This window comes from Piliocolobus tephrosceles, chromosome 6, assembly GCF_002776525.5.
Source record: "Piliocolobus tephrosceles isolate RC106 chromosome 6, ASM277652v3, whole genome shotgun sequence".
Classification (NCBI taxonomy): Eukaryota; Metazoa; Chordata; class Mammalia; order Primates; family Cercopithecidae; genus Piliocolobus; species Piliocolobus tephrosceles.
Window position 1 is genome coordinate 15,324,185 of NC_045439.1, and position 10,923 is coordinate 15,335,107.

The 10,923-nt window shown below is 46.9% G+C and overlaps 1 protein-coding gene across 6 annotated transcripts in view; it reads right to left on the reverse strand.

The window, feature by feature from the left end:
- DGLUCY (D-glutamate cyclase) overlaps positions 1-10,923 on the reverse strand; it is a 162,711-nt gene that overhangs the window by 92,469 nt on the left and 59,319 nt on the right. Inside the window, exon 1 of one of the 6 annotated variants that reach the window (XM_023205458.2) lies at positions 8,664-9,699. The exons of 2 other annotated variants lie outside the window; for them this stretch is intronic. The gene's annotated coding sequence lies outside the window, so the exon portion shown is untranslated. Of the gene's footprint in view, positions 1-7,945; positions 8,393-8,413; positions 9,700-10,923 lie in introns of those variants that run through there. 3 more of the 6 variants (XM_023205459.2, XM_023205465.2, XM_023205461.2) reach the window with 3 other exon arrangements.

The following is a 10,923-nucleotide window of genomic DNA, read 5'->3' on the forward strand; positions in this document are numbered from 1 at the left end:
CTGAGGCAGGAGAATCGCTTGAACCCGGGAGGCGGAGGTTGCAGTAAGCCAAGATCGAGCCACTGCACTCCAGCCTGGGCAACAGTGTGAGACTCCATCTCAAACAAAAAAAGAAAAAAAGAACTTTTTTTCTTTTATTATAGTTAAAACACACATAACATTGACCATCTTAATCATTTTAAAGTGTACAATTCAGTAACATTAAATACACTCACAGTGTTATGCAATGTCATACTTTTTTTTTTTCCTTTTTGAGACGGAGTCTCTCTCTGTCGCCCAAGCTAGAGTGCAGTGGTGCAATCTTGGCTCACTATAAGCTCCGCCTCCCGGGTTCACGCCATTCTCCCGGCTCAGCCTCCTGAGTAGCTGGGACTACAGGTGCCCACCACCATGCCCGACTAATTTCTTGTATTTTTAGTAGAGACAGGGTTTCACCATTCACAGGATGGTCTCGATCTCCTGACCTTGCAATCCGCCCGCCTCGGCCTCCCAAAGTGCTGGGATTACAGGCGTGAGCCACCACACCCAGTCGCAATGTCATACTTTTTAATTTAAAAGAAAAAAATCTTTCTTTTTTTCTTTTAAAGGTTCAATGGCTCATGCCTGTAATCCCAACACTTTGGGAGGCCAAGGCGGGAGGACTGCCTGAGCCCAGAAGTTTGAGACCAGCCTGTGTAACACAGTGGAACCCCGTCTCTACAAAAAATAAAAAATTAGCTGGGCAGGGTGGCATGTACGTGTGTTCCCAGCTACGCAGGAGGCTGAGGTGGGAGCCCAGGAGGTCAAGGCTGCAGTGAGCTGTGGTTGTTGAACCACTGCACTCCAGTCTGGAGAACAGGGTGAGACCCTGTCTCAAAAAAAAAAAAGAAGAAAAAAAAAAGACTCCTTAATAAAATTACTCTAAATAGGTTAACAGTTTTTCTAAGAAATAAAAAAAAAAAAAAACAGAAGATATAATACAGAGCCTGATTTCAAGGCAATCTAGACAACAAGGTGTGAATACTGTTCTCCACTAAATACAACTGTTATCACTTCTTAGCTCTTCTGTGATCATCTCCCAGTGCTCAAAACACATTCATCAAGCAAATGTGTTGAGCACTCTGTTAGATGATGGGAATAAACAGATGAGCAGACATGGCCCGTGCCTGTGAGGTGCTTAAAGACCAGAGAAGAGACAGATGCTTATTTCTAATTCCCCATGCTATACTGCGAACCTCTTAAGGGTAGGGGTTTTTGTCATTTTTTTCCCCCTGCTCTATCCCCGGTATACTGAACAGTGCCTGGCACACTACAGGCATTTAAAAAATACTTGACGAATAAATAAATAATGAAAATCTGGCTGGGAAAGTAGGAGAAAGCTTCACCGAAGACATTAGTTGAGTTTGTTCTTGAAATTACTATTATTATTATCTTTGAGATGGAGTCTCACTTTGTCACCCAGGCTGGAGTGCAGTGGTGCGATTGCCACCATATCTGGCTAATTTTTGTATTTTTAGTAGAGATGGGGTTTCGCCATGTTGGCCAGGCTGGTCTCGAACTCCTGATCTCAGGTGATCCACCCACCTTGGCCTCCCAACATGCTGAGATTACAGGCGTGAGCCACTGCACCCAGCCAAAAACAGTTACAGACATCCCCACAGGAGAGGAGGGTCTTCTCGGAAGCTTGGGTACAGAGCAGGTGGCACGACTGGATGGTGGAGTAGGACATGGAAAGAGCCATATAGTTCATTCTTTTGACATTCAGAGAGCACCTTCTGTGTATCCACTGGAGCTGCTAATGAGGAAGAGGCAAGGAAACTGTGTTGACAGCCTCAGGCAGCTATGGTCTGGGAGGCATTGCATGAGCTTTGACAAACAACTGGAAATCAGCACTAGGAGAAAGGTTGAAGAAATCTCTGTAGGTGAAAGTGTGAGTGGTTGGCACACCTGGGGTAAAGAGGCAGAGGGGCTGGGAAGATAGACAAAGAGATGCTTGGGAAGGAGCATGTGAATAAACTGAAGCAGTATGAGCTTCATCTAAGAGCCCCAGGAGCACTAAGGGTGGGAGGATCCCCTGAGCAGGCAGCACTCGGTGGAAGATGAATGTGAAGAACATCCCTCAGGGACCCTTTGTCGTAGCTGTTTGAGAAGCAATCAAGGCGTTCCCCAAAGTGAGAGAATGAGAGGAAGGGCTAATTTGAGGAACTGGAAGGAGACTAGCCAGAACCTGATACCGGATTGAATGTATGCAAAACGTGCAACGAAAGAAAGGAATCACAAATAATTATCAGGGCCGGGCAGGGTGACTCATGCCTGTAATCCCAGCACTTTGGGAGGCCGAGGCAGGTGGATCACCTATGGACAGAGTTCAAGACCAGCCTGGTCAACATGGTGAAATGCTGTCTCTACTAAAAATATAAAAATTAGCCAGGTGTGGTGGTGGGTGCCTGTAATCCCTGCTACTCAGGAGGCTGAGGCAGGAGAATGGCTTGGACCCAGGAGGCGGAGGTTGCAGGCTGCAGTGAGCTGAGATGGCGCCATTGCACTCCAGCCTGGGTGACAAGAGTGAAACTCCATCTCAACAAATAATAATAATTATTATTATCAGATTTCTTTTTCCCGGGATGGACAACCAGCTAACTGTGACATTCATGAAAATAAATATAAGAAGAGACTGATGAGGAATTTGGTTTTAGAATGCTAAGTAGGAGGGCCTGTGAGACAGCCCCGGGCAGAGGTCCACGACAGGGTGGACATTCAGCACCAGAAGTCAGGAGGGACACCTGCCTGGAGGAGGGAGAGCTGCAAGTCATCAGCTTCCGCATGGCTGAGGACACTCAGTGTATTAGTCAGGGCTCTCTAGATGGGACAGGACTGATACATGAAGGGGCGTTTATTAAGGAGTATTGACTCACACCATCACAAGATGAAGTCTCACAATAGGCCATCTGCAAGCCGAGGAGCAGGGAAGCCAGTCCAAGTCCCAAAACCTCAAAAGTAGGGAAGCCAACAGTGCAGCCTTCAGTCTCAGGCCGAGAGCCCCTGGCAAACCACTGGTGTAAGTCCAAGAGTCCAAAGCTGAAGAACTTGGAGTCGGATGTTTGAGGGCAGGAAGCATCCAGCACAGGAGAAAGATGAAGACCAAAAGACTCAGCCAGTCTAGTCCTTCCATGTTCCTCTGCCTGCTTTTATCCTAGATGAGCCGGCAGCTGATTAGATGGTACCCACCCAGATTGAGGGCAGGTCTGCCTCTCCCAGTTCACTGACTCAAATGTTAACCTCCTTTTGGCAACACCCTCACAGGAACAAGACTTTACATCCTTCAATCCAATCCAGTTGACACTCAACATTAAGCCATCACACCAAGGGAGAGGGCAGAAGGCAAGAAGGGCCATGAGTGGAACACGAAGACCCAGGGGATATTTAGGGAGTGAGTGGAACAGAAGGTCTCTGTGAAATACATGGGAAAAAATGTCCAGCAAAGTAGGATGAGAACCTAGAAAGAGTAGCACTGCAGTGAGAAAGAGTCTTCAGGTATGGGAGCACAGTAGTACCAAAGGTCAGATCAAGGTAGAAAAGCCTGGGAAGTTTGATCAGAGGAACAGAGTGGGTCAGGGAATATGAGTGAAAGGATATGTACAACTCTGAGTTATATCATTTAGAAGGGAGCTGTTTGCCCTCTGATTCCTTCCCTCTTCCCACTACAGGCAGGAACAGAAGGTGAAGGTGCTGTTGAGTCAGTTTTGACTATGCAGAAAAGGGAGCAACAAGATGGAGGAACCTGGGTTCCTGAATGACCCTGTGGAACAGAGTTGTTTGCCTGTCCTGGACTGACCATCTACCTCTTAGCTATTATGTGAAAGAGGAAAAATTTTCTATCCTTTTCAAGCAAATGTATTTTGGGATCTTTTTTACAATTTAGCCTGTACCCTAAATAATACAGTGTCTCCCAAAGGCACAGATAATAATAATTTCAGTAGTAGTAGTATAATTGAAAAATTTTTTTTTAACTTTTTAGGGTCTCACTATGTTGCCCAGGCTGGTTTCGAACTCCCGAGCTCAAGCAATCCTCCTGCCTTGGCCTCACAAAGTGCTGGGATTACAGGCATGAGCCACCGTACCTGGCCCCACTGATAGGAATATTTCTTGAAAGTATAAACCAAAAGTAAAATTCTAAGCCCTTCAACCAATTGAATGAACCCCCTTTCGGCCAAGGGCATTCCAAAGAAACCTGAAAAACTAGTCCAGGCCATGATGGGAGGGGAATGGATGAACATGCCTCATTATACCCTCTCCACTGGGGAGTTTAGATACAACTGACCACCATTAACATTAAAACAGAGATCTTAAGTCTGACAAAAGAGACTCTTTGTAGCCATAAGATACCAAATGCCAACCTGACTCTATCAAATGACAGATAAAGAAGGAAATAAAAATATCTTACCCCCAAATATGTTTCTTCACCATATTTTGAAACTGCTTTCTGCATCTGTAAAGAATCTGTTAACATAACTAGCTCTTTCCCCTTCCAGGTCCTCCCACCCTGAAGAGAGTAATGAAGAGTCTGGCACCTTTTAAGGTCTGATAAGAGAGGTTTACCTGTAATCCCAGTACTTCAGGAGGCTGAGGCAAGTGGATCACTTGAGGTCAGGAGTTTGAGACCAGTGTGGCCAACATGGTGAACCCCCGTCTCTACTAAAAATCTAAAAATACAAAAAATTAGCCAGGCGTGGGTGGGGGGGTGGTGTCTGTAATCCCAACTACTTGGGAGGCTGAAGGAGGTGAATCCCTTGAATCCCAGGAGGCGGAGGGTGCAGTGAACCAAGATCATCCCACTGTACTCCAGCCTGGGTGACAGAGTGAGACTCCATCTCAAAAAAAAAAAAAAAAAAGGGGGGGAAATTTACCATCCATTCTCTCTGAAGCCTGCTACCTGGAAGCTTCATCTACGTAACAAGAACCTTGGCCCTTGGCTTCCACAACCCCTTTTATCTTAAATCCAAGTGTTTCTTCCTGCTAACTTCAACTTTAGGCAAAGCTTAACTCTTTTAACTAATTGCTAATCAGGAAATCTTTGAATCTACCTATGACCTGAACACCCCAATTCTGGACTGAAACAACCAAACCAATGTGTACCTCACATGTATTGATGGATGTCTGTGTCTTCCTAAACTGCATAAAACCAAGCTGTATCCCAATCATCGTAGGCACATGTTCTCAGGACCTCCTGGGTCCTCGTGTTTGGCTCAGAATAAGTCTCTTCAAATATTTTACAGAGTTTGCCCCCCCCCCCCTTTTTTTTTTTTTTTTTGTCAACAAAAGCTTACTCTGTGCCAGGCACTGTTCTGAATACTTTTCATGTACTATGTCATTTAATCCATACAACACTCCCTAGATGAGGGCTGTTATCCCTATTTTACAGAAAAGGAAGTGCAGGAAGATTCAGTACTTTGCCTAAAGATTCACAGGTACTGAGTGGCCAAACCAGCAGTCAAGCCCAAGTGTCAGAGGCTTTCGAACCAGAGCCACTCCATCTTGAATAGGGGATGGGTAAAATAAGGCTGAGACTTACTGGGCTGCATTCCCAGGAACTTAGGCATTCCTAGTCACAGGATGAGATAGGAGGTAGGCACAAGATACAGGTCACAAAGACCCTGCTGATAAAACACTTTGCAGTAAAGAAACCAGCCAAAACTAAGATAGCAATGAAAGTGACCTCTGGTCATCCTCACTGCTTATTATACACTAACCATAATGCATTAGCAGGCAAAAGACACTTCCACCAACACCAGGACAGTTTACAAATGCCACGGCAACGTCTGGAAATTACCCTATATTGTATAAAGAGGGGAGAAACCCTCAGTTCCAGGAATTGCCAACCCCTTTCCTGGAACACTCATGAATAATCCATCCCTTGTTTAGCATATAATCAATAAATAACTATAAGTATATTCAGTCAAGCAACCCATGTCACTGTTCTACCTATGGAGGAGCCATTTTTTTTATTTTTTTTGAGATGGAGTCTCACTCCGTCGCCAGGCTGGAGTGCAGTGGGGCGATTTCGGCTCACTGCAACTTCCGCCTCCCAGGTTCAAGTGATTCTCCTGCCTCAGCCTCCCAAGTAGCTGGGATTACAGATGCACGCCACCACACCCAGCTAATTTTTGTATTTTTAGTAGAGACAGTGTTTCACTATGTTGGCCAGGATGGTCTTGATCTCCTAACCTTGTGATCTGCCTGCCTTGGCCTCCCAAAGTGCTGGGATTACAGACATGAGCCACTGCACCTGGCCTATTCCTTTCTTAATAAACTTGCTTTCACTTCCACTTTACTATGAACTTGCCCCCAATTTCTTCTCGCACAAGGTTCAAGAACTCTCTCGGGGTCTGGTTTGGGGCCCCTTTCTGGTAACACAAGTATTCTGGATTGAGATCATACTTTCAGTCACTATGCTTTTCAAAGCATAACTTTTTACAATTCCACACAGTCAAAAAGACACAGCTTGGTCTTCCAGAGAGCTGTGCCTGAATGTGAACCTCAACATTACTGAAGGACCAAGGGCAGTCATTTAGTTTCTCTACAATTCTGTTTCCTCCAAGACAGCATGAGGAGATCCAAACTACAGACTTCATGGAGCTTCTGGAAGAATAAAACAAATTCAAGTCTGTTTAAGAAATGCTTTGAAAGCTGTAACATGTGGCGTAAATGAAATATTGCCTAAGGCAGGTTGGAAAATCCTTAAACCCAAAATAAGAAAATAAACTTTTTTTTTTTTTTTTTTTAAATGCAAATACCCTCTAGCAACTTGGCAGATCGCCTGCAAAGGCTGAGAAATCTGTCAAGGAGAGGGTTGGTTTTGTGCATCTGTCATGTTCCACTGAAAAAGGGAGGTATTAATTGAAATTAATTGAAAGAGCATATACCTATGCACTTGGACAAGAATCATTATTATCAAACCAGGAGTAGCAGCAATCTGCATTGCCCACAGGAACTGGGCAGGTACAGAAGTTTTGGGGTGGGTCAAGGAATGCAGAGCTCAGAGTGCAGGAGAGGTGGGGACTTTGGCAAACCAGCAGCTCCACCGCCAGCTGCCCTGCGGAAATGTGAGCCCGTTCTTTCACACGCCTACAATTTCCCAAATTTCCAAGAGTCCTCACACTTACAAATAAAACATGTCAGGGGCCACCAGTTGGCCTCCTGGGATCTAGCCCTCAGCTGGAAGTGACATCTGACTCTTTTAAGATGCTTCCTAGCCAGGTGTGGTGGCTCCTGCCTGTAATCCCAGCACTTTGGGAGGCCAGGCTGGGTGGATTGCTTGAGATCAGCCTGGCTAACATGGCAAAACCCTGTCTCTACTAAAACTACAAAAATTAGCCAGACCTGGTGGCATATGCCTGTAGTCCCTGCTACTTAGGAGGCTGAGGCAGGAGAATAGCTTGAACCCAGGAAATAGAGGTTGCAGTGAGCTGAGATCACACCACTGCACACCAGCCTGGGTGACATAGAGACTCCGTCTCAAAATGAAGGGGGAAAAAAAAAGATGCTTCCTCATAATTATGTACAAGCCACAGTTCAGCCTTCTTTCAGTTAACTCCACCCTGCCCTGCCCTTCCCACCCATGGCCTCCTTCCCCTTCCTGCTTCCTCAACTTCACTCCAGCCCTCCAGTGAAGCCAGCTTTCCTTCTTCTTCCTACTCCCGGCCTCTCCTTTCCTTCTTTTTAGCTCATACTCGGTTACCTTTAAAGCACAAAGCAGCTCTCCTCCCCTGCGTGCCAATCAATGCCAACATTCTTCCTGCCAACGTAATCTCAACCTGCTGCCCTCCTCCAGCACGGGGATAATTTTTGCAATTTAGTGTGGTCTCATGAAGGAAGGTGGGTTATAGCCAGCTCTCGATCTCCCGTAGTAAAAGAAGACAGAGGGGAAGTACAGATAATCCTACAGAAGAGACCCCCACAAAGTCACCTGGCTCTGCCTTTAGCCTTGGGTGGGTACACAGGCCCAAAGCACACCACTGCAGTCCCCTGTGCCATGTTGGTGTTGATGCTCCCAGAGGAGGCTGAGATGAGCTAACCAGTGGTCTGGAGAAAGACTAGGATTCACAGAATTCTGCCTCCAGTTAACGCGGGGGTGACCAGCCTGGCTGCTACCTCACAGCCATCATTCACTCCTCAAAACAGGGAGGGACTTTTGGGCCCTGGGCCCTGCAGGTATCCACGAAGCTCTGGCCAGCGTGCCTGCAGCAGCCCGGAACCCCTTCCCCAACTGCCACCTCGATTAGCTTTGTCACCTCATCCCCAGCAAGCCTGTGGCTCAAAGGCAGTTTCAGTTTTACTTTCTTTGCCTTCACGTGACCTGGGAGTTCTCAAGGGCAGTGACAAGGACTGAAAGGACCTTGCAGGAGAGAGAACAGAGGAGAAACACTGCTAATACCTGATGTGTTCCGTCCATCCTCTGGTGCTATCTGGCTTGAGCCAAGCCTTGATTTTTCAAGGAGAGGAACAGTTGGGCCTCAGTGGAGAATTTCAGGGGATTTTCTGCCTTGCTCACTGGTTTTGCCCTGCCATTGTCCTGCCGTGGGCTCCCAGAATACCCTTGGGCTTCTTAGGTGGGGCGGGGCAAGGTGGGTGTCGCCTGGGGCAGAAGGAGGGACTGTGCTGTGCTCTGTTCCCTTCTGACTTACTGTTTGTTTGGGGCGTCTGGACGAGGGCTACAAACAGTTCTTCTCTTTGTTTCCACGGCCTTGCAGAATGTGTGCTTCCCTCAAAAGGGCATAAAGGCCCCCTTTCTTCTGCTCGCCCGCGCCATGGGGGGTTGTTCTGCAGGACTCGGGTCTACAAGCTGGGGCCAGCCCTAAGCGCTGACTATGGCAGCTCCATCCGCTCCCACAGCCTGAGCTCACATGGCCCATGCAGCAGCGTGCTCTCCTCGGCAGCCAGCCCGCCCCAGTTCTTAAAGCTGCAGAGCTGCTGGCAGCTGGCTGGCTCCTGCAAGCCCAGTTCTCCCTGCAAGAGTTAACTTGCTCTCCCTGTGTCAACAGAGGCATAATTTTGAAAAATCCTGATGCCTGGGTCACAGCCCAGAAATGCAGATGTAATTGATCTAGGGGTGTATGGCCTGGGCACTAAGGATTTTTGAAATCCCTCAAGTGATTCCAATGTGCAGCTGATCTGGCGAATCGCCGTCTGTGCTGTTCAAACTTTAGTGTGCACTGGGATCACTAGGGGATCCTGTGAAAGTGCAGGCTTGATCCAGAAGATCTGGGGTCAGGCAGAGATTCTGCATTTCTAAAAAGCTCCCACAAGACACAGCTGCTGGTCCGTGGGCCACACTGTGAATAGCAAGGGTGATGTTTTGAGCTTGGATCTGCATTCTGCCACCCACATTTAGAGGTCTTGGTAAGTTTCTAGGCCTGTTTCCTCCTCACTTATCTTGCTCAGCTGCTCTGAGGATTGACTGAGATAATAAGCATTATGCACTAGAACAGTATCAGCACTTAGAAAGTGCTCAAAAGATGTTGACTATGACCGTGATTTTCTCCTGATCTGTTTTTCTCCTGCTTCAAAGCCATCAGGACTTACCTTTGGACCCAGTACAATTGACACTTGGACAACGTGGAGCACTGAACCTCGTGCAGTCAAAAATTCATGTATAACTTTTGCTGTTGTTGTTATTTTGACACAGAGTCTTGCTATGTCACCCAGGCTGGAGTGCAGTGGCACGATCTCGGCTCACTGCAACCTCTGCCTCCCGGGTTCAAGCGATTCTTCTGCCTCAGCCTCCCGAGTAGCTGGGACTACAGGTGTACGCCACCATGCCCAGCTAATTTTTGTATTTTTTAGTAGAGACGGGGTTTCACCCTACTGGCCAGGCTGTTCTTGAACTCCTGCCCTTGTGATCCACCTGCCTCAGCCTCCCAAAGTGCTGTGATTATAGGCATGAGCCACTGCACCAGGCCATTTTTTTTTTTTTTTTTTTTTGACACAGAGTCTCGCTCTGTCGCCCAGGCTGGAGTGCAGTGGTGTGATCTTGGCTCACTGCAACCTCTGCCTCCCAGGTTCACGCCATTCTCCTGCCTCAGCTTCCTGTGTAGCTGGGACTACGGGCGCCCGCCATCATGCCTGGCTAATTTTTTCTATTTTTAGTAGAGGTGGGTTTTCACCTTATTAGCCAGGATGGTCTTGATCTCCTGACCTCGTGATCCGCCCACCTCGGCCTGCCAAAGTGCTGGGATTACAGGCGTGAGCCACCGTGCCCGGCCTATTTTTTTTTTAATTTGTTTATTTTGGTTTTGTTTTTTTGTTTTTGCTTCTTTTTCTCTTTTGTTATTACGCATCCTGTTCTTTTTTATTTTTTTTTTAGTAAGTGTTCAATAATGTTGGAATGAGTGAGTGAGTGAATGAATAAATGAACGGGTTAAAGTGAAAAGTGAAAGGTGTCTTTTATTATAGAATCAAAAACTCCATGTCATGCAGCCTCACCCATCCAGGGTGTCATCTCTGACCTGCTGGACCCTCAGGCATCGCTCTGCAAAGGTCCCGAATAACCACAGCTACCCATCGTGTGTGTTCTCCAGCCCCAGCTTTCCTGCAGACCCCTGCGTCTAAGTTGTCTGTTTGGTGTCATGTTTCTAGAGAATGAAATAGAATTAATCAAAAGGTAGTTGTTAAATTGATGCCAGGCTCACAAAGGAGAGAGATCCCATCTGTTATGTTAAACTTTTTCTTTCTTTTTTTTTTTTTGAGATAAGAGTTTTGCTGTTGTTACCCAGGCTGGAGTGTAATGGCGCGATGTCGGCTCACTGCAACCTTTGCTTCCCGGGTTCAAGTGATTCTCCTGCCTCAGCCTCCCGAGTAGCTGGGATTACAGGCATACGCCACCACACCCGGCTAATTTTGCTTTTTTTTTTTTTTTAAGTAGAGGTTTCTCCATGTTGGTCAGGC